We start from the raw sequence: 24,182 nt of genomic DNA, 5'->3' as shown, positions 1-24,182 counted from the left end.
CTTTATAATATGTCTTTAAAGAGGGTAGACTGATTCTTCCCACTTAAAAAAAAAATGTTTTAGCTATTCTAGTTCCTTTGCCTTTCCAAATGAGTCATAGATTAATTTTGTCTATATCTATAAAGCTCTTGCTGGGATCTTAATAGGAATTGTAGTAACTGTATGTATCAATTTTAGGAGAATTGATATCTTTGTTAGGTCTTTCAATCCATGAAGCTGGTATGTCTCTCCATTTATTTGATCTTTGATCTCTTTCATTAGTGTGGCTTAGTTTTTAGCACAAAAGTCCTATACATATATTTTTTAGAATCATACCTAAGTATTTCATTTTTGGGGTGATTATAAATGATTTAGTTTTTATTTCAGTGTCCCTGTGTTTATTGCTAATATATAAAAATAAAATTGATTTTTACATGCTTAATTTATATCCTGTGACTTTGCTGGACTTATTTATTAGTTCTAGGAGTTTAAAAATATATATTCCTTAGGATTTCTACATGGATGATTGTGCCATCTACAAATGGAAACAGATATATTTATTCCTTTTCTGTCCAAATGCCTTTTATTTCCTTTTCTTGTCTTATTACCCTGGCTAGAACTTCTAGCACTATGTTGAATAAGAGTGATGACAGCACATATCCTTGTTCCCTCTCTTTGAAGGAAAAGTACTAAGTCTTTCACCATTAAGTATGTTAGCAGGGTTTTTTTTATAGATACTCTTTATCAAGCTGAGAATTTTTTTCATGAATGGGTGATTAATTTTTCCAAATGCTATTTCTCTGATTGATGTGATCATGTGACTTCAGTATAGTATTAATATGTCAGATTAGATTGATCAGTATAAAAATATTTAATCAACCTTGTATCCCTGGAATAAACCTCACTTGTCATGGTATATAATTCTTCTTATATAGTGCTGAATTCTTTTAGCTAATACTTTATTAAGGATTTTTATGCTGCTTTTCATGAGGGGTATTGGTCTCAGGTTTTCTTTTTGTATTGTCATTGTCTGGTTTTGGTACCAGGGTAACAGTAGCTTTATAAAATGAATTAAGATTTTTTTCTTCACTGTTTTCTGGAAGATTGTTTATTAATTCTTGTTTAAACATTTGGTAGAATTCTCTAGTGAAACAATCTGAGCCTGACAGTTCCTTTTTTTGGGAGTTTTTAAATTATGACTTCAATTTCCTTAATAGTTACAGGGATGTTCAAATTATATCCTATTAGAAGAGTTGTGGTAATTCGTATTTTTTAAGACATTGGTCCATGATGTTTGCAGGGTCTGTTGTGATATCCCGTGTTTCATTCCAGGTATTGGCAATTTATGTTTTCTTTATTTTTTGTTAGTCTTGCTAGAGGTTTGTCAATTTTGTTCACCTTTTTGGGAAACCAGCTCTCTCTTTCACTGATATTTATCTCTTGTTTTTCAGTTTTCAATTTCATTGATTTATGCTCTTGTTTTTATTGTGTCCTTCTTTCTACTTGCTTTGGGCTTATTTTGTTTTTGTTTTTCTAGTTTCTTGAAGTGGGAACTTAGAATGTTGATTTTAGTGTTTTCCTCTTTTCTAATATATGCATTTTAGTGCTAATAAATTTTATTCCCAGCATAGCTTTAGCTGTATTTCCCAAACATTGATGTGTTGTATTTCAATTTTCATTAAGTTGAATATTTTTTTAAAAAATTACCCTTGAGACTTTCTTCCTGACCAACGTATTATTTACAAGTATGACTTGGTTTCCAAGTTTTGGAGATTTTCCTGTTATCTTTCTATTATTGATTTCTAATTTGACTCTCTTATAGTCATAGAACACATTCTGTATGATTTCAATTCTTTTACATTTGTTGAGGTTTGTTTTATTGCTCAGAATATGCCTCAAGTGCCATGGACTATTTTCCATGCTATTGCTCTTGTTGGGTGAAGTATTTTATAAATGTTGATTAGATCCTATTGATTGGTTATATTCTTCTATATCCTTACTCATTTTCTGTCTTTTTGTTCCTAACAGTTGCTGAAAGAGGAGTGTTGAAACTCCAACTATAATTGTCAATTTGTCTATTTCTTCTTTTAAGTCTTACCTATTTTTTGCCTCACATATTTTGCCCCTCTGTTGATTGGTGCATATGTTTTTAAGATTGCTATGTTTTCCTGGTGGGTTGGCCCTTTTATCGTTAACTAATGTCCCTCCCTGTCTCTGGTAATTTTCTTTGTTCTGATATCTACTTTATCTGATATTAACATAGCCAGTCCTTCATTCTTTTGAGTAATGTTTGCATGGCATTTTTTCCCCATTCTTTTTATTTCTACTTGCCTATATCATTATATTTGAATTGAGTTTCTTGTGCACAAGGTATAGTTGGGTCATGTTTTTTAATCCATTCTGACAACTTTTGTCTTTTAATTAATGTATTTACACTATCTGCATTCAGTTTAACTATTGATGTGTCAGGAATTAAGTTTGACATTTAATTTTTTTCTTTCTGTTTGTTCTCTGTATTTGTTTCTTTTTCTTCTTCTTGCTTTCCTGCAACTTGTTTGAATACATAGAATTCCATTTTGATTTATCCATAATGTTTTGACTGTATCTCCTTGTATAGTTTTTTAGTGGTTGCTCTAGGTATGTAATAGATATAGCTAATCACAATCTACTGGTACCTTTTGAACAGATTTAGCAAAGTATATGTCCCTTTACCCTTCCCTTTTATAATATGTGTCTTATGTATTTCCTCTACATACATTTAGAACTATATCAACAGTGTTATAATTTTTGCTTTAACTATCAATATCTTAGAAAACTCAGGAGGAGATGGAAAGGCTATTATGTTTCTCCATATTTTGCCTGTTGTTTTCTTTCTTTTATCCCTATTTTCCAAGATTTCTTTTTGTTTACAGGACTTTCTTTAACCATTCTTTTAGAGTATGCCTCCTTGCAGTAAATTCTCTTATTCTTTCTTCTTTGAATTTCTTGATTTCTCCTTCATTCCTGAAGGACATTTTCATTGGGTAGAGAATTATGAGTTAGCAGTCCTTTTCTTTCAGCATTTGAAAAATATTGTACCATTTTCTTTTGGCCTCTGTGATTTCTGAAGAATAATTCACTGTCATTTGAATTGTTTTCCCCCAGTAAGTAAGATGTCATTTTTCTCTGAATGCTTTCAAGGTTTTTTCTTTTCCTTTAATTTTTAGAAGTTTGAATGTGATGTGTCTTTTTTTTTTTTTAAAGATTTATTTATTTCTTTATCTCCCCTTCCCCCCACCCTGGTTGTCTGTTCTCTGTGTCTATTTGCTGCGTCTTGTTTCTTTGTCCACTTCTATTGTCAGCAGCACGGGAATCTGTATCTCTTTTTTGTTGTGTCATCTTGTGTCAGCTCTCCGGGTGGGTGTTGCCATTTTTAGGCAGGCTGCACTTTCTTTTGCACTGGGCGGCTCTCCTTACAGGGTGCACTCCTTGCGCGTGGGGCTCCCCTATGCAGGGGACACCCCTGCGTGGCGTGGCACTCCTTGCATGCATCACCACTGCGCATGGGTCAGTTTCACACCGGTCAAGGAGGCCCGGGGTTTGAACCGCGGACCTCCCATGTGGTAGATGGATGCCCTAACCACTGGGCCAAGTCCGTTTCCCTGAATGTGATATGTCTTAACTTGAGTTTCTTTGGGTTGATCCCCCTTGAGGTTTTCTCAGCTTCTTGAATCTGTAGATTTATGTCCAGCCTAATTTGGGAAGTTTTCATTCATTATTTCTTTGAGTGCTTTTGCAGCCATGTCCTTTCCTCCTCTCCTACTACTCCAGTTAACCAAATGTAAGATCTTTTGTTACAGTCCTTAAGCTCTGTCCATATTTTTATCCTATTTTTTCTTTGTTGTTAAAATTGGATAATTTCTATGGTTCTATTTTCCAGTTCATCGATTTTTTTCTTTCATCCATTCCATTCTTCTATTCAGCCCATCCATTGAGCTTTTTACTTGGTTTTTATGTTTTTTCAGTTCTGATATTTCCATGTGGCTCTTTATTTTTATTTTCTATTTTGCTGAGACTGTTTTCTGAGGTTTTCTGTATTTTCGTTTGTGTCAGGCATGTTTGTAACTGCTTTCTGAGGCATTTATTTCATGGCTGTTTGGAATACTTTGCCAGCCAGTTCTAACATCTCTGTCATCTTGGTGTTGGCATCTATTGATTGTCATTTTTCATTCAGTTTGAGATCTCCCTGGCTTCTTAGTATGTCAAGTGATTTTCCATTGAAACCTGGACTTTTTCCATATTATGTTATGAGACTCTGGATCTTATTTAAATCTTATATTTTAACTGGCTTTTTTTTTTTTTTTTTTTAATGTGTGATACTGTTGTAGCAGGGGAAGGGGGCTGCTGCCTCATTACTGCCAGGTGGAGAGAAAAGTTGAGGTTCCTCATTCAGCTCCCATTGACTCCCAAGGGGCGAGTTCCCTCATTATTGTTGGGTGGGGGTATGAATTCTGACTCATTGCGTGTTCTCCACTGACACTGGGTTGGGGAGTCTTATTTCCAATGGAGTCCTAACTCTCCACTAGGTCTCTAATACCACCTGACCTGGGTGTTTAGATGCCTTGTTATAGCTTCTCGAGGATGGAAATATTGCTCCACCTTGGCCTTTGCTGGAATGGATGGGGTTGGAGGCCACAGTTTCTTCAATGGTGTTTGACTGGAGTAGAGAAATTATTGTCTAAATGTTTTTTGTCATGCTAGGTTGCTCCTTTTCTGGCCGTTGGCTGGAGAGATCAGGCATTTGTTTGGGCTTCTTTTGTCTTCTCCCATTGAACTTTATCCAACTGCTGGCTTCTTCAGCTCCAAGTCTGGAATTAATAAGGCCAAAAATTAAAACAATACAAAAATGCTGGGACTTCATCACCATTTTGTTGCTTGGGAAGTTCCTAGTTGATCTAGCTTCTTCTTTTTACTTTTAGATCTTCTTATGTTTGTTTTATATGTAATGCCCAAGGTTTTTCTTTTCTTTTTTTTAAAGATTTATTTTATTTCTCTCCCACCCCTACCCCCCATTTGTTTGAGCTCACTGTCTGCTCTGTGCCTGTTCATTGTGTGCTCGTCTTCTTTTTTGGAGGCACTGGGAACTTAACTTGGGACCTGCCATGTGGGAGGGAGGTGCCTAATGGCTTGAGCCACCTCCATTCCCCAGGGTTTTTCATTTCTTAGTGGGAGATAGAAGGAAAAGTACATCTAATTCATCTTCTTGGAAGGGTAAGTTTCCATCTTTTTAATTTAATTTTAATTTTTTGTATGTACACGTTTTCATGCTTCAAAGTTCAGAACTCTATTAAAAAAATACTGAGAAAAGCCTCAATTGTATTTCTGGTCTTTCTGTCCCATTCCCATCTACCTCCTTTAAATACTCATTTTCATCAGTTTGCTATTTTATTCTTTCTGTGTTTCTTTTTCAAAAGTAAGTACATTATGTGTATATACACATATACATTCTTATGCCCTCTTTTTTTCTCAAATCTAGTCATACTCTCTTACTTTTTGCATTGTGCTTTTTTCACTTGACAATATATTTTAAAAATCATTCCATATCCATTCATGGAGATTTTTCCCATTTTCTTTTATGACTGCACAGTACTTTATTGTATGTATGTGCAGTAGGTTTTTAATCAATTTTTTATTGATGAGCATTTGGGTTGTCTCATATTTACTGTAACAGATAATGGTTTAGTGTATGACTTGTGCATATATTGTTTTGTGTTTTTGGAGGTTTATCTTTAGAGGTATATTTTTAGAGTAAAATCAAGAAGTGGGATTGCTGATCAAAGAATAAATGCACACATAATTTTGTTAACTACTTCCAAATTCTGCCCTATAGGGGTTGTACCATCTTGCCCTCCTACCAGCAACATAAGAGTGCTTATTTCTTCACAGCCTTAACAGAGCATATTGTCAAATTTTTGCCAATGTGATATGCATCTCAGTGTAGTTTTGTTTTACATTTCTCTTACTATGAGTGAGGTTGAGAATATATTTTGCTTGTTTTTACCCCCATTCCCCAAATATATTTTTTACTGGTTACAGCCTTCCAGTACATTGATGATATCATTCCATTATTTCCTTGCTTTTATTGTTGATGTGTAGAAGTCAGCTGTCAATTCAATGGACATCCCTTTGAAGGTTATCTCTTTTCTTTAACTGCCTTTAAGATAGTGTTTTTGTCTTTGATGTTCTGCATTTCAATATGTGTCTATATATGGAATTCACGTTATTCTGCTTGGGGTTTATTTAGTTTCTTCAATTAGTGGATTGATGTCTTTCAACAGTTTTAGAAAATACTCTGCCTACTCTCTCTCTTAAGATTATCTTTCCCCCATTCTCATTATCTTCTTCCCCTGGAACTCTGATTAGATATATTTTGGATGTGACAACTTTATAATCCATGTCTTTTAGCCTCTGTTCTATGTTGTGTATATCTTTGTCACTCTATACTGCATTCTGGATAATTTATTCAAATATGCCTTCCAGTTTACTAACTCTTTTCAGTTGGGTCTTATCTGTAATTAAATTAATTCAGGTTTTTTACTTTATTTACTATACTTCTTAATAGATTTTCTATTTGGTTCTTTTTCAAATAGTTATTTTGAAAAGGACTCGCTTATTTTTAACTGTTTTTATTCATATTTTCAACTTATTTTTTTTTGTAAACATAACAAACATACTTTATATTTTGTGTCTGATAGTTTCAATATTTGAAATTTTACAGATTTGGTTTTATTGGATTTCACCAATTGGCTTCTTTATTTGTATATATATTTTTGTATTTAACTGTGAGCTCTAAATCCATAGGCTTTATTCAGATTCCTCTAATTGTCCCACTGATGTTTTTTTTCCTGGACCAGTATCCGATCCAGGATCCCATGTTGCATTTAGTTCTTAGTATCCTTTAATCTGAAACAATTTATTAGTATTTCTTTGTCTTTTATATCCTTGATACTTTTAAAGCAGATTGGCCAGTTCTTTTGTAGGCTGTCTCTCAATTTGGGCTTGTTTGATGCTTTCTCATGATTAAATTCAGGGAATATACAATTTGATAAACTAGCTTTTTAAAAAAGTGAACATTTTCTATAGATTGCAATCAAACTTAGAGAATTATGATCTTTCAGTTTTCAGTCTGGGAACCGCACGGATTTTAGACTATTCTTTTTCTCATGCAGAGTTACAGTAATTTTTATTGTAATTTCTGAATGATATTAGTCTTAGTTATTTATAATGGCTTCTTGGTTTGCCCTAGTCTATTGTTTAATTCCTGTAGATTGTTTAATACCTGTAGATTATCAGAATGAAATTTTATTTTAGTCTTGTTGCTTGCTTTGAGATAATATTAAATATTTAAATTAAGGAGCCAAAGTATTCGTTATAATTGTCTATAATTTGATGTTAACTGACAGTGAATCTACCTGTAAAGTATATTATTATTGTATAAACTTCATTTAATAATATTAGAGCTCATTGAAGTAAGACAGAATCATTTAGTAGCTTAAGAAGGTGTGTTTTAGAATTGATGTACATTTCAAATTAAGCATGTAAAATTATGGCTATAGCTATTATAGTTATCTTCATACTTTTTTTAAAGCTATAATCAATGTAATTAATTTTTGTATTTAACTTTGGATCCACTTTAAAGCAGAATCACAGATGCGTACATGACCTCCACAAAAGGTATTCTTATCATTTTACTTGTCCTTGATTTTGAAAACAGGTGTAAAAATTTTATTCACTTATCTCATTCTATCACTGCATCTCTCAAAAATTTAATAATTTAAGGACCAAACTTACATACTTAGAAACATTCTGGTAAAGATAAATAATTGAATTTTAAAAATTGTAGTAAAAATGGAGCATACACAGTGAATATTGGTCAAATGATTAAATTGATACAGCATCATTTTTAATTACTTTCTTAAATACCATACATTCTTAGTTTGATAGATTTTAGGGCAAGAAAGTACCTAGGGGTCATCAGTTTCAGAACTTTTCAAACTATGCTGGAAGATGAGATTTGATGGAAGTGCTGGGGAAATTCATAGTGAGGGTACCTGTTCTAAGCCCCGACCCCCCTTCAACCAGGCATCTGTTTATCTGTTTTACATAAAATGGAAAAACTGAAGAAACAATCAGCATTTCATAAAACAAAGGAAGTTGTATTTTCTGGACTTAATGCCCTTTGCAAGGCTAATCAGATTAAAAAACTCACTGAATTTCAGAAAAGGAGGTAGAAAACTCTCAAATTCACTGATTATAGTGTTTCCTAAACAGAATGTGGTTTAATTACTTTCAGTTTCTAAGCCATTCTTAGTATTTACGTAAACTTTGTATTAGTCCTCCAAAGGGCTGCTGATGCAAAGTACCAGAAATCTGTTGGCTTTTATAAAGGTTATTCGGGGTAAAAGCTTTTGGTTACAAGGCCGTAGAAAGCCCAACTCAAGGCTGTTTTCTCACCAAAGTCAGCTGCCACGTGTTGAAGCAAGAGGGTCGCAGATCTCTGGCTGTTCTCTGCCTTCCGCTTTGAGCTTCCTCTTCCTTTTCCTCTTGAGGCTTCCAGCTTACGTGATCCTCCAGTCCTCTCTCTGCCTTGGCATAAGGCTTGTTTCTTTTCAGGCTGTCTATGTGAGTCTCTGCTAGGTTCTTCCTCATTTTCAGCTGTAAGCTATTAGGCAAAATGGTTCATCTCTACCCAGGGCCTCAGCTGTTTGAGCCTTCTCTTTTCTGTCACAAAGCAGAATCAAAAAGGACAGAGCTTTCTTCCTGTGTGTGAGTGTCCATTTATATCAGACCCAGGGAGGGGATGGGGACTCAGTCTGAGTCCCATGCACTGAATGTAGTCAAATCAAAAGCCCTAATCTTAACAGGTAATCTAATCAAAGACATCTCACCTGAATTTAATGCAGTCAAAGGTTGTCATGCTCAGAGGAATAAATTAGTTTACAAACATAATCTTTCTCTTTTCGGGATTCATAAATAATCTCAAACTGCCACAAGCTTCTTCAAATGTTTCATAGTATCAAAAACTGTACTTTTACTTCAATTACTACAAGCTTATCTGTTTACTTGTTAGTTTATTCCTTGATTTAGCATGAGTACTTCTATACTGACTGATTAATTACGTTCCATACAATATATAAAATGGAGAAATCTGACACAGTCCTGAAGCCAGAGGAATCAGAATATGTGTTATGCTGTAAGGGGAAATGTACTTGGCAATATCCGAGACTACATTCCTGAAAAAATACTTGAAGATGTCTTATCTTCAATATATGAAAGTAGCTTTCTTACATCAGGTTCTAAGCAATAAACAATAAAGTGAGGTAATTTTGTCATCACTAACATTTCTGTATTTTAATTTTGGATCCTAGTAAGTTTTGTTATAGCAATACAAATTGACAAAATTTCTCCAAATTCGTGTTAATGATTTTTTCTGCCTTTTCCCTCTATTTCTCTTTCCCTCTGTCTTCTTTTCTATTTAATGTGTGACCAGAGGTGCTATTCAATTTTATAAACAGCTGATTGTATCTGAGCTATTTTGAAAGGTACACCTACCAAAAGTACATTTTTTGGGTACAGAGATTGCCGAAATACTTGACTTTAGATTCTTTTGAACCTAGAAGACATCCTTATGGATTTAATGTCTCTTACTCTTTTCAGTTTCTCAGACCTCCAACCATTATATTTTCTGGAAAAGTTCCTTTCTTTGTTAGTTAACTCTCCAAAGATACTAAAAAAATTTTTTAAAATGTATTTTTATTAAAGTTGTGAACTTACAAAACAATCATGCACGTGTGTGGAATTCCCATACAACACCCCTCCACCAACCCACTACATTGTTGTGGAACATTTGTTGTAAATAATGAGATAATATCATCAAACTGTTACCACCAACTGTGGTCTATAGCAGGGTTCTTAACAAGGGGTTTGTGAGCTTGAATTGAAATTCAAAAAATCGTTATTCTTGAGGGGACATGTTGGTGTGGGTATAATTATTAAATAATACACAGTATATCGTGGACTTAGTAAGGGGTCTGTGTTTTTCATCTGACTGGCAAAGGGGTCCATGAAACAAGAAGTTAAGAACCCCTGGTTTATAGTGAACATTTGATATATTTTGCCCATACCCTCTGATTATTAATACAGTACACTTTCTCCAAAGACTTGGTTTTTGTTTTTGTTTTTTCTTGGTTTTTGTTTTTGTTTTTGAGGTACTGGGGCTGGAGATTGAACCCAGGATCTAGTATGTGGGAAGTCGGCGCTCAGCCACTGAGCCACATCAGCTCCCCAAAACACATTTTAACTTACATCTTTAATGTTCCTCTTCCCTTAAGAGCTCTTTTGGAGAGTATCTACAAATAGTAGTTGCGAGTGTACAAATAGGCCACATTTCCTCTGTTTATCCCTTATGATCTTCCCTAAGCCTTCATGTTATAATCACATAATCTCTCAACAAAGGAAACACTGTATTTATAATATGTCATACATTTTAATACAAACCTAAAATCTTTCTTCCTATTTCAATTTTGTCATTAAAAAATAGTTGGGATCTTATAAAGTTTATTTATACTTATCCCCATGGATTCTTTCTTTCTCTACTGTAAGGCCCAGTTCTTGATTTGTTCTTTTTTGTACGTATTCCTTTTATTCACTTTCTGACTTGAAAGAGACTTAGAGAATGCCTATTGTGCAAAGTTTGACCCTTAATTTAAAAAAGTGTTAGGGGAAGTGGACTAGGTCCAGTGGTTAGGGTGTCCGTCTACCACATGGGAGGTCCGCGGTTCAAACCACAGGCCCCCTTGACCCATGTGGAGCTGGCCCATGCGCAGTGCTGATGCCCGCAAGGAGTGCCACATAGGGGTGTCCCCATGTAGGGGAACCCCACGCGCAAGGAGTGCGCCCTGTAAGGAGAGCCGCCCAGCACGAAAGAAAGTGCAGCCCGCCCAGGAATGGTGCCGCACACACGGAGAGGTGACACAGCAAGATGACGCAACAAAAAGAGACACAGATTCCCATGCCGCTGACAACAGAACAACAACAGAAGTGGACAAAGAAGAACATGCAGCAAATAGACACAGAGAACAGACAACTGGGGGGCAAGGGGAGAGAAATAAATAAATAAAAATAAAATTATTTTAAAAAGGTGTTAGCATTCATTTTTGTTGTTCTCTTAAATGGTTATTGAATACCTCTTGAGGCCAGATACTATTATAGAACCTGGGGCTTCAGCAGTGAACAAAACACAAAAATCCCTGTCTTCATGGATCCTGACAATATAGTGGTTATTTAGCAATGATGATACATAAAGTTTTGTTGATTTTATGAGGTCATAGTTATCTGAAAAACTGGTCTTTTGGTATTGTCTTGGGTAATTGGAAGAGATTTTTATGTGTGTATATAGTTTGTTTTTTTTTAAAGAATGTTATTTGGATAACATTATGATCACACAGCTGTTATAAAAGGCAATGCGTATGGAAAGAACATGGTCTTTATGGTCAGATAGACCTGAATTTGAATTCTAGCTTTGCCACATATATTCACTTGACTATGTGGTTTACAGCTAGTTTGTCAACAAGTTTGTCAACTGGTGGAATTTTTTAGGAACTAGAGATAATGTAACACCTGTAGCATTGTAAATTACATTATTGTAATTGCTAGTACAGTACCTGTAATCCAGACCTCTGGTCAACAGAGAAAGTGACAGTAAGAAGGCAGGGGCCATGGCCCAAGGTTCAAGGCTTCCAGACATCCATCTGAGTTACCCCGTTCATTGTGAGAGGGGCTGGATGCTAAGAGGAAAGGAGCATTTTGGGAATCTAGAGAAGCCTGTTAAGTGCAGAAAGGTGAAGATCAACTTGAAGAGTTTGATTTTAGTAGGCAGCAGAAGCCCTTTGATTATCCTAAGTGCAGCCACAGCTATGGATTTCTGTTGGCTACTGTGACCAAGGGTCTATGATGCATATTTTTTTAAAAGCAATTTTATTGAGTTATATTCATATATAATACAGTCTATTCAAAGTAAACATTTACAACAAACAGAAAAATTTAAAAATAAATTAAAAAGTTTATATTCAGTGGGTTTTGGTATAATCAGAGTTGTGCATTCATCACTACAATCAATATTAGAGAATTTTCATTACTCCAAAAAGAAAAACTCCTACCCTTACACTTACCTTTTTTTTTTTTAGAATTTGAAAAGTTTAATGAGTAAAAAAAATACAAACAGAAAGACGTCCACTTTGTTTAATGTACAAAAAAGTATGAGTTAGAACTAAAAGTGAATTAAACATTATCACAATTGTTTACACCACTATCGAGTTCTTCATATTAACTTTGCTATTCAAACAGCAGAAAGTAGGGGGCAATTTTAGGGACTGAGAAAGAGATTAAACAAAAAAAAAAACCCTTTTCTACCATGTTTATTCTTCTACACTGTATAGCTGTGCTCACAGAGATGGCTTCTTTTCTTCTCCACTGCACAGAAATTTAGTTATATATAAAATTGAACCTGCTCAAAAGCTGAGGGAGAGTAGAAATAATGGGTCCATATCCTGGTGCATCGTCATACAATTCAAACAATGGTGCAGCTACTAGCTTATAATTTTTCGGGACTGCAAACAAGGTTTTCTCTTGAAGTTGAACCAGAAACAACTTCTTATGTTCCTTAGGCTTTGTAATATGTGCAGGAATATGTGGATACTGAGGAGGTTCAAAATTTGGTCTCCACCAGTTACCTATGCAGTCATCAATGCCCGGGTCTTGCAGGACTCCATCCTGACGACCCAGTATCTCTGTCATTAAAAGTTTTAGTCCTTCAACTGCATCTTCTCCTGGATTAAGTTCACCACCAGGTAATTTGAAAAAAGTTGTTCCCAGTTGTAGCAGTAACACATGGGGTAGCCTGTGCTCATGTACAATCAAAACTTCTACAGTCCGCCTCAATCCAATTTTATCAAACTCCTCCCTCATGCGCTGAAATCTGACCGCAACAGAGCTGTCCTTCTCATAGAGGGGCTCTTTTGTACCAAATGTGTAATTGGTAAGAGGGTACAGGTTGATGGTGCATTCCAAGGTGAGGGGCTTGGTCTGTTGGATGTACTTGTTGCCAAACTGGTTAACTCCCTGGGGCCGGCCAGTCTGCGAACGATCGGGCGGCACCACGGACATGATGGCGAGCACGAGCGCTGGCGGCGAGCGGAAAGGAGGAGGCAGGTGGCAATCCCCTTGCGGACAGCGATTATCTGCGTCCCGCTCAGCAGCCTCCACCTGCCATTAACGTGAGAGCGCAAGAGAGCACTTAACTTTTAATCTCTCTATCCATCACCCACCATACATATCCTTTAATCTAATTGTCTCTATAAATTTATTTATATTAATATTTACATTTTCTATAAGTGGAGTCAAACAATATGCAGTACTTTGTGTCTGGTTTTTGTCACTTATAATTCTCTCTCTTTTTAAACAATTGATGAAAAATATTTATATATGACTATTCACTGCTATATTTTACTTTAGGTATATTATAGCTCAGATACCACCCTATTATTAACATCCTGAATATTAATGTATACTTGTTGTGATTCCTTGAAGAGCATTCTTATATTTGTACTGTTAAACATACTCATCATCTGCAACAGGGTTCACTATGTCATATAGTTCCATGTTTCATCCTTTAGCTTTCCTTCTAGTGTTATACCTAACCCTAAACTTTCCCTTTTTTTTTAAAATCCCCCCTTGTGACTTTTTGCATGCTGTCTGCTGTGTCCATTTGATGTGCTTTCTTCTGTGTCTGTATTTATTTATTTTACCCCCTTCCCCCTTTGCAGCTTGCTTGCTTTCTGCTCTCTGTGTCCATTTGCTGAGTGTTCTTTTGTGTTTTTTGCTTGTCTCCTTTTTTTTGGTTGCGTCAACTTGCTGAGTTGGCTCTCTGCAGTGCTTGTGGCCAGATGGCGCTCCGTGGTTTGTGGCAAGCCTGCCTTCACAAGGAGGCCCCAGGATGCGAACCCAGGGTCTCCCAGATGGTAGACAGGAGCCCAACTGATTGAGCCACAGCCACTTCCTAAACTTTCCCTTTCAACCATAATCATACCCCCATACTGGTGCTGCTAATTACATTCACTCGAATGTGCTACCCAATTTCAAGCATTTCCAATCAACCTTATTACCATTTCTGCATAAATTAAGCCTCAATTCCCCATTCTCTACCTTGTTCTGTCTTCTGGTGACCAGTCTTCTGGAAACCAGTCTTCTAGTTATTAACTCAATCACTTTGCTCATTATATTTTGTTCATAATTTTGAGAGCATACATTTGTCCTTTTGTGTTTGGCTTGTTTTCGTCAACATAATACCCTCAAGGTTCATCCATGTTGTCATGTACATTGTGACTTCATTTCATCTTAGAGCTGAATAATATTCCATCATATACGTATACTACATCTTGCTTATCCATTCATCTGTTGACGGACACCTGGGCTGTTTCCGTCTTTTGGCAATTGTGAATAATGTCTCTATGAGGACAGTACATATGTCTGTTCTTGTTCCTACTTTCAGTTCTTCTGAGTATATACCTAGGAGTGGGGTTGCCATATCGTACAACAGCTCTATATTTAACCTCCCGAGGAATGACCAGTCGGTGTATGATACAGCGGCTGTATGATACATCTTTTTTTATTGCAGCATTTGATCTCAGCTCTTGACAGGCCCTTGTAGACACTTGGGCATGTCCTTGCACTAAGAACAGCTTTTCTTGGCATGATGCCATGCTGCCTGGCTTTGTGATGATTAATCCAGCTTGTCTGAATATATACCTTGCTCCTTTTTTCATGATCCAGAGACCTTGAACATATAACCCTCAGAGCTTAATCACAACAGAATTACATGGCACAGCACAAAACACAACAGTATAAGGGTGAAATTCATAATGGATTTTGTTGAACATTTTTGCATTTATGTTCATTATAGAGATTGGTTTGTAATTTTCTTTTCTTGTAGTATCTTTACCTGTCTTTGGTGTTAGGATGATAATGGCTTCATAAAATGTGTTGGGTAATTTCCCTCCTTTTCAATTTTTGGAAGAATTTAATATATTTACTAATATATTTAAACAGGATCGGTCCTAATTCTTCTTGAAATGCTTGGTAAAATTCACCTGTGAAGCCATGTTGTCCTAGGCTTTTATTTTTTGGGAGATTTTGATAACTGATTCAATCTCTTTACCTGTGATTGGTTTGTTAAGTTCTTGTATTTCTTTTTTTTTTTTTTTTAAAGATTTATTTATTCCCCCCCCCCCCCCGGCTGTCTGTTTTCTGTATCTATCTGCTGCGTCATCTTTGTCCGCTTCTGTTGTTGTCAGCGGCACAGGAATCTGTGTTTCTTTTTGTTGCGTCATCTTGTTGTGTCAGCTCTCCGTGTATGAGGCACCATTCCCTGGCAGACTGCGCTTTCTTTCGCGCTGGGTGGCTCTCTTTACGGGGCACACTCCTTGCGCATGGGGCTCCCCTACGTGGGGGACACCTCTGTGTGGCAGGGCACTCCTTGTGCGCATCAGCACTGTGCATGGGCCAGCTCCGCACGGGTCAAGAAGGCCCGGGGTTTGATCCATAGACCTCCCATGTGGTAGACAGACGCCCTAACCACTGGGCCAAGACTGCCGCTAAGTTCTTGTAGCACCAGTGTAGGTTGTGTGATTTTAAGAATTTGTCCATTTCATCTAGGTTACCTAGTTTGTAACCTAGATGAAATGTTATATATATATAAAAAATATATATATTTTTTAGATTTATTTTTATTTTATTTAATTCCCCTCCCCTCTCCCGGTTGTCTGTTTTCTGTGTCTTTTTGCTGTGTCTTGTTTCTTTGTCCGCTTCTGTTGTCGTCAGCAGCACGGGAAGTGTGGGCGGCGCCATTCCTGGGCAGGCTGCTCTTTCCTTCGCGCTGGGCGGCTCTCCTTATGGGTGCACTCCTTGCGCATGGGGCTCCCCTACGTGGGGGACACCTCTGTATGGCACGGCACTCCTTGCGCGCATCAGCACTGCGCATGGGCCAGCTCCACACGGGTCAAGGTGGCCCGGGGTTTGAACCGCGGACCTCCCATGTGGTAGACGGACGCCCTAACCACTGGGCCAAAGTCCGTTTCCCTATATTTTTAATCCATTCTGTCAGTATATACCTTTTGATTGGGGAGTTTAATCCATTCACATTCAAGAATATTACTGTAAATGCATTATTTACATCTATCATTTTTTTCTTTGGCTTTTCTATATCATATTTTATATATTTACCCATTTCTGGGGTTTGATGTCATTACATAGAAATTGATTCCATTCTTCCTTTTTATATCCTCTCTCAAAGATGCATGCAGCTGTGGTTATTTGCATTAGTAGGTTCTACCTACTAATTTTAAGGTTATGAACATAGGGATTTATTGGCACATTGTTTATTGGTTTAAGTTGTTTTTTTTACAGGAGGTAGGGATAAATTATCAAATAATTTCTGAACTTAAAGATACTTCTTTCCATGTAGATGTACTCTATTTCTTTATGACCTTATTTTAAAACTGTTTTTAGAGGCATCGTTTTTACAACTACATTTGTTGCTTAGTTATCCCAGAAATGTAGGGTGTAAGTATTGTGAGTAATTACATACAACAGAATAGAGTTAGATATTAACTCCTGATTAGAATCAGAGTTTCATATTCTTAATTATATTTCATAGTTTTTTGGACCATAGGGGCAGAATATCTGGTTTTATGAAAATTTCTATTTTTTACTTGGTTGTTTTATTATGTTATAAACACACACATTTAAAGTCTTCTGGGTCAGCAAACTTAAAAGAATCTGTGCCATTGCTGTGGTAATGAGTACTGTGCTCAGAGTCAGGCAACAATTAATTCTCTACAAAACAACATCATTTGTCACATTAAATTAATGTTGCTAATTTGATTATTACTGGCTTTGTTTCTTGTGTATTTAATTTGAAAGTTTGTTTCTGCTTTGTAGTTGTATAAGAGCTATAGCATTAATGGGTTTGTGTTTAGTGTGTTGAGCGATACCACGCTAATAAAACAGTTAAATCCTACTTTGAAGGAAAAATCTTCAGGGCCAAATTAGCCTGTAACCTTGACTCATAAAAGTTGATTCGTAATCTTTTAATGCTTGTGTTGATCTACTCTGCATGTTCTCCATTTGTCACTTTTATGGACTTGTCCATTTTGAGGTAGTTAGTTTATTTGGACATTAGGAAATAACAGCTGCTATTTTTCAGGGATAATTTCTAGATCACCTTAGTTTCTTTTTGAAAGGTAATCTATTCTATCTCCTCTTGAAGAATTAGAGATTAGACTTTTATTTAAAATTTGAGAGAAAAAAGCATTTCTACAACACAATTAGCTTTTCAATAGTACTTTCTTATTTAGGCCCCCTCTAACATGGTTAATTTCTTCCCAGAAGAGTTATTTTAGTTCAAATGTCAAAATCAATTTGCTTTTTACTTTGTTTGCATCTTTGAGTCTAGATAGACAACCTGTAATGATCTTCAGGCATATAAAATAGGTATCTTTCAGGAGGTAATGAAAATATATTTTCTATTATTCGTGGGTATGTGATAAAGGAGAAGGGCAGTTTCAATAGAAAAGATGGTCAAAAAGTACCAGGAGAACTTTCCTGAGATAATAAAGTGGATTTTTGAAAAGCTATAGAATCTCCTCAGGAGATTTGAATGTGAATATTTTAAATAATATTTTTATAATATAATTGTCGGTACAGTAAGAGGCAAGACGAGAAAAATCCCTTGCATGTGTATGAATTTATCAGTGGACTTTATCTTCTTCCTAAGGCTGGTTTTGTGTCCATGTGGCTGTACTGTTGGACAGGCCCCATCCTTAGAAGAGCCCTGCACTTTTTTTAATGATCTGCTGTCGCCATGTTGAAATTCTTAAGTTTAAACAAGGGGCTCACATTTTCATTTTGCACTGGGCTCCACAAATTATGTAGATAGGTCCTACCTTTTCCCGTGAGTGTTTGCTTAAGAAAAAGAAACATACCTGCCTTTGATATAGGAGAAATTAATACTTATTTCCCAGGGTTGTTTGAAGATGAAATGAGCTAAAATCTGTGGAAGGATCAATCAAAATATGGCTCAATAAATGTTAATTTCATGTCCATTCTGAGCCCTCCCAAAATGAAATGGGGATTCTGTTTTCTACATCATTTCACATCTTTCTTCCTGGCTGCATATAGCTGGAGGTACCAGGGAAGCTGTTTGGGACTCGCTGTTTAAACATGACCCTGTTCTTCAGCTGTTTTGCCACATTTCCCTGAATTTCACTTGTCTGAGAAGAAAGTTCCTTCAGTCTGTGACTCATATATAATTTTTATCATCTTTCAACAAGTTCTCTAAGCTGTCTTTCCTAGAAAAGGGACCTAGAGCTTGCAGCTGTCAAAGTTTGTTAGCTGTGCAGATGCACTGGCAGCCTGAACTCAGATACTTTTTAAATTCAAGAAATTAGTCAAGTTCAAGAGTGGGCTTAAAATGTGATAATATATGAGAAACTGCTTTGAAAAGTTGATGGAATTGTAAGATATATGTCATTTTCACCTTCATTTTCTTCTCTTGTACTTTTTGTAGTCCTTATCATGATCTTTGCTTTCTTTTCTTTTTTTCTTTGTTTTCCTTTCCTTAAAAATCATTTTTAGTACTTAAAGAAGTTACTTTTAAAAACTACAACTTACAGTGAAATCTAAGCTTTCAAACAAATAGTTGTGTAACCACCACCACATTAAGGAGTAGAATATTTCCCTCACCCCACAAAGTGCCTAAAGTCCCTTTATGGTCAATTTTCTTTTTCCAACCACAGCGCAGCTGCCACTCTACTTTTGATTCCCATATTTGTTTTTTGTTGTTGTTGTTATTTTTTTCAGAATGTTTTATAAAAGAAATAGTACAGTATGCAGCCTTTTAACTATTTTATAACATTCTAGAATGTCATATAAGTGGAAGCATGTAGTATGTAGCTTCTTTCATTTAACATAATGCTCCTGAGATTCATCCACGCTGTTGAACGTATCTGTAGTTCATTCCTTTTTATTTCAGTTTAATAGCCCATTACACAATTTGTTTGTTCATCAGTTGGTGTACTTTTGGTTTATTTCTAGTTTCGGACAGTTAAGAATAAAACTGCCATAAATAGTTGCATGCATATTTTGTGTGGATGTATGGCTTCATTTTTTTTTTTTTTTTCCGAGAAAACACCTGTGAATGGGATTACTGAGTCCAGTGATAAGTATGTTTAATTTTATTTAAAAACTGCCAAACTTTTCCAAAGTGGTTGTGTGTTTTGCATTTCTACCAGCATTGAATGAGGAGGAAGCTCTGCATCCTTGCCAGCACTTGATCTCAGGTTGGTTTTGTTTTTTCATTAAGCAGAGAAGATGTAGGTTTACAGAAAAATCCTGGATAAAACACAGAGTTCATACGGTATTGTCAGTTTTTTAAAGAAATTTTAAAATCCATTCAAATGTGTATAGTAGTATCTCATTGTAGTTTTACTTTGATATCTCTAATGACTGATTATAATAAGCATATCTTATTGTGTCTGTTTGCCATCCATACTGCATCTTTGGTGAAGTATCTGTTCATATCATTGGCATTTATTTTATTAATTGGTTGGTTGGTTTTCTTACTGTTAAGTTGTAAGAGGTCTTTATATATTCTGAGTATCTTTCCTGTATCATATATGTGTTTACAAATATTTTCTCCCAGTCTGTGGATTATCCTATCATTTTCTTTTAATGTCTTTTGGAGAGTTTTCAATTTTTATGAAGCCTAATCTAACAAGTTTTTTCTTTTATAATTCATGCTTTTTTTTGCCTAGTTCAAGGTCACAAAGATTTCCTTCTATGTGTGTTTTTTTTTTTAATGTTACATTTAAAAAAATGAGGTCTCCATAGACCCCCTCACCCTTACCCCACTCCTCCCCCCATAACAACAACCTCTTCCATCATCATGAGACGTTCATTGCACTTGGTGAATACATCTCTGAGAACCCCTGCACCTCATGGTCAATGGTCCACACCATAGCCCACACTCTCCCACAGTCCACCCAGTGGGCCATGGGAGGACATACAATGTCTGGTAACTGTCTCCGCAGCACCACCCAGGACAACTCCAACTCCCGAAAACGCCCTCACAGGCATCTCTTCCTCCCACTCCCTACCCCCAGCAGCCACCATGGCCACTTTCTCCACACCAATGCCACATTTTCTTCAATTACTAATCACAATAGTTCATGAATAGAATATCAGTAAGTCCACCCTCATTCATACTCTAGTCCTCCATCCTGTGGACATTGGAATGGTTGTGTCCACTCCATATCTGTATCAAGAGGGGGTTTAGATTCCACATGGATACTGGATGCAATTCTCCTGCTTTCAGTTGTAGGCATCTATGTGTTTTTCTACACGTTTTTTAAAAAAAGATTTATTTATTTATTTTCCCCTCCTTCTGCCCTGCTGTTTTTGCTGTCTGTGTTGTCTTCTCTTCTCATTTTCTCTTCTCTAGGATTCACCGGGACTCAATCCTGGAGACCCCTGATGTGGAGAGAGGTGCCCTGCCGATTGCGCCACCTGAGTTCCTGGTTTCTGCTGAGCTTCACCTTGCCTCTCCCCTTGCCTCTCTTTTGATGTGTCATCATCTTGCTGCATGATTCATTTGCGCGTGCACTGGCTCACCATGTGGGCACTTGCGCTCACCACGCTGGCACTCGCTTGCCGTGCGGGCATGCTTTCTCTTCTTTTTCACCAAGGGGCTCCAGGGATTGAACCCAGGTCCTCCCATGTGGTAGGCAGAAGCTCTATTACTTGAGCCACATCTACTTCCCTCTACAAGTTTTATAGTTCAGGTTTTACATTTTTAGTTCTATAAGCTTCCATTTCAAGTTAATTTTTGTGTATGGTGTTGGTGTTAGGTATTAATTGAGATTCATTACTTTTTTTAAATTTTTATTTTTTTTAGGTGGTAGTAAGGATTGAACCCTGCCCCTCGTAGATGGGAAGCTGGCATTCAAACCACTGATCTACACCCGCTTCCCAATTCATTATTTTTGAATATCAATATGCAATTGTTTTAATACCATTTGTTGAAAGGACTTTCCTTTCTCCATTGAATGGATTTTCTTGACAATTTTGTTGAAAATCAATTGACTCTAAGTGGGTTGAAGCCCTTTATTCTTTTCCTTTGATCTCTTTGTCTGTCCTTTCACCAATACCACACTGTCTTGATTACTGTAACTTTGTTTTTTAAGTCTTGACATCCAGTAGTGAGAGTTCTCCAACTTTATTGTTCATTTTCAAAACCACCTTCATGAAATGAGTTGTGAAGTGTTCCTGAATCCTTTTTTGGGAATAGCCTGTGTAGAATTTTTATTATTTCTTCCTTTAATGTTTAGTATAATTCACCACTGAATCTAGCTGGGCCTGGAGTTTTCTTTGTTGGAAGATTTCAAATTACATATTCAATTTATTTGATTGATATATGTCTATTTAGTTTATCTTCTTGAATGAGATTTGGTAGTTTGTGTCTTTCAAGAAATTTGCACATTTTATCCAAGATAATCAACTTTATTGGCATAAAGTTGTTCAGAGGATTACCTTATCTTTTTAAATGTTTGTAGGATCTGTATTGATGTCCCTGTCTTCCTTCTGATAGTGACTATTAGGGTTTTTGTTATTGTTTGTTTTTTCCTTTAATCAGTCTGGCTAGAGGTATATCACTCTTACCCCCTTCCCCCACTTTTTCTCCTCAAAGAACCAGCTTGTAGCTTCATTGGTTTTCTCTGTTTTTATTTTCATTTTCACTGATTTTTGTTCTTATCATCACTATTTTCTTCTTTCTGCTTTCTTTGGGTTTAATATATTTTTCTAGTTTCTTAAGGTAGAAGTTTAGATCATTGATTTGAAATCTCTCTTCTTTTCTAATATAAAGTTCCCTTTAGCATTGTTTTAGCTGTAACCCACAGATGTTAATACGTAATGTGTATTAGTCAGCCAAAGGGGTGCTAATTCAAAATACCAGAAATTGGTTAGTTTTTATAAAGGGTATTTGGGGTAGCAGCTTACAGATACCAGACCGTAAAGCATAAGTTACTTCCTTCACCAAAATCTATTTTTACATCTTAGAGCAAGATGATTGCTGACATCTACTAGGGTTCAGGCTTCCTGGGTTCCTCCCTTCCAGGGTCTTGCTTCTCTCCAGGTTCAGGGTTCCTCTCTTCCCAGGGCTTGCTTCTTCCTGGGCTCAGTGTCCCTTTCTTCCTGGGGCTTGCTTCTCTCTTTCTGTGAACTTACATCCTGGGGCTCCAGTTTGAGACTTTAGAGTCAAACTCCAACATCAAAACTCCAACATCAAACACCCCTCAACTTTGTCCTTTGCCATGCCTTTTACCTGTGAGTCCCCACACAACAAGGGCTGGGGACTCAACACCCTAATGATATGGCCCAATCAAAGCCCTAATCATAATTTAATCATGCCCAGGTATAGACCAGATTACAAACATAATCCAGTATCTATTTTTGGAATTCATAACCATATTCAGCTGCTACATTATGCCTTTATTTTCATTTAATTCCATCTACTTTCCCTAATAACTTCCCTTTTGACTCTTGGGTTATTCAGAAATATGCTGATTAATTTCTGAATGTTTAAGAATTTTTTAGGTATCTTTCTAATATTGAATTGTGATCAGAGCACATATTTTGTAAGATTTCAGTTCTTTTAAATTTGTTAAATTGTATTATATTGTCTGTCTTGGTGAATGTTCCATGTGTACCTGAAAATAATTTGTAGATGCTGGTGTTGGTAGAGTGTTCTATAAATTTTGGTTAGGTCAAGCTAGGTGATAGTATTTTTCTCGTCTTTTATATCCAAACTGATTATCTATTGATTACTCAGAGAAGAGTATTGAAGTCTTCAACTCTAACTATTTCTCTGTTGACTTCTATTAGTTTTTTCTCCATGTACGTTGAAGCTCTCTTGTTAGGTTTATACACATTGAGGATTATTGTGTCTTCTTGGGCAATAGATCCTTTTATGTTTATATAATGTTCCTCTTTATCCTTGGTGATATTTCTTGTTCTAAAATCTACTTTTATGATATTAATGTAGTCACTCCAACTTTCTTACGGTTAATGTTTCTATGGTATTTATACTTTTTATCCTTTTACTTTTAACCAATTTATTTCATGTGCTGGTGGGTGTCTTGTAGACAGCATATTGTTGGGCCTTGTTTTTTTTTATAATCTGACAGCGTGGTCATTCTTAGGTTGTCTCGTATTACCTGGCCTTGCTACTTCTCCAACTTTACATCTTACTATACTCTCCCTCCTCACTTCTCTTCCACCAGACTAGCCTCAATTCATTTGGTAGAACTTGTGAAATTCTGTCTTGCTGTAGGCCATTGTGCTTGCTGCTGCCTCTGCCTTGGATAGTCTCACTCCCCATAGCATCCTCTCATCGCCCCCCTCCAGCCTCCTGTGGTAAATACCCTTCTTGTCCTTCAGTTCTCAACCTCTTCACAGAGCCTTACTTTCTCGACCACCCCATCTAGAGTAGGCCCTCTCTAGTCTTCGTAACAGAATCATGCTTATTTCCTTCTAGTCATAATCAGGAGCTCTGTTTATTTGCCTTGCTTGTCTATTTGTTTATTATATTGCCCCCTTTACCCCATGAAAATGCCAACATTATGAAGGCAAAGGAATCTTGTCTGTTTCATTCTCCATCAAATACTTAGCATTCAAGAAAGACTACACTGTCTGGCATATAATTGTATGTTTATTAAATGAACAGATGAGTAATGTTTAAAATTTCGCTCTTTCCAGGAGTTAGATTACCTTATACGAATGTGTATACCCCTATCAGGTATTAATAGAAATGCCCATGGGAAGTTATTTTGCTGATGCTGTATCGATTAGGCAACTTTATTGCCAGGCACAAATACATTTTTAAAAAGTTGACTAGTGTTTTGTTTTGGCTAGTGTTTTTAAACATGAAATTGTGAAAGTTTGTGACTCCTGAAAAGTGTGTTTTTTGAATTATTATTTTTACTTGCTAAATTACCCTTTGCCCATTAACAGTCACTTACACATTCCAACTAATCTGCAGTGGTGTTACTACT

General features: G+C 36.3%; 1 protein-coding gene and 1 pseudogene across 1 annotated transcript in view; one reads left to right on the top strand and one right to left on the bottom strand.

Annotated features, from left to right (window-relative positions):
* The window catches only part of C4H3orf70 (chromosome 4 C3orf70 homolog), a 99,325-nt gene that overhangs the window by 15,496 nt on the left and 59,647 nt on the right, over positions 1-24,182 (top strand). The gene's annotated exons all lie outside the window — the stretch shown is intronic.
* On the bottom strand, positions 12,096-13,182 carry LOC101423993 (cleavage and polyadenylation specificity factor subunit 5 pseudogene; annotated as a pseudogene).

The sequence above is a fragment of the Dasypus novemcinctus genome, chromosome 4, assembly GCF_030445035.2.
Source record: "Dasypus novemcinctus isolate mDasNov1 chromosome 4, mDasNov1.1.hap2, whole genome shotgun sequence".
Taxonomy (NCBI): Eukaryota; Metazoa; Chordata; class Mammalia; order Cingulata; family Dasypodidae; genus Dasypus; species Dasypus novemcinctus.
This window is presented reverse-complemented; position numbering and strand designations above follow the sequence as displayed.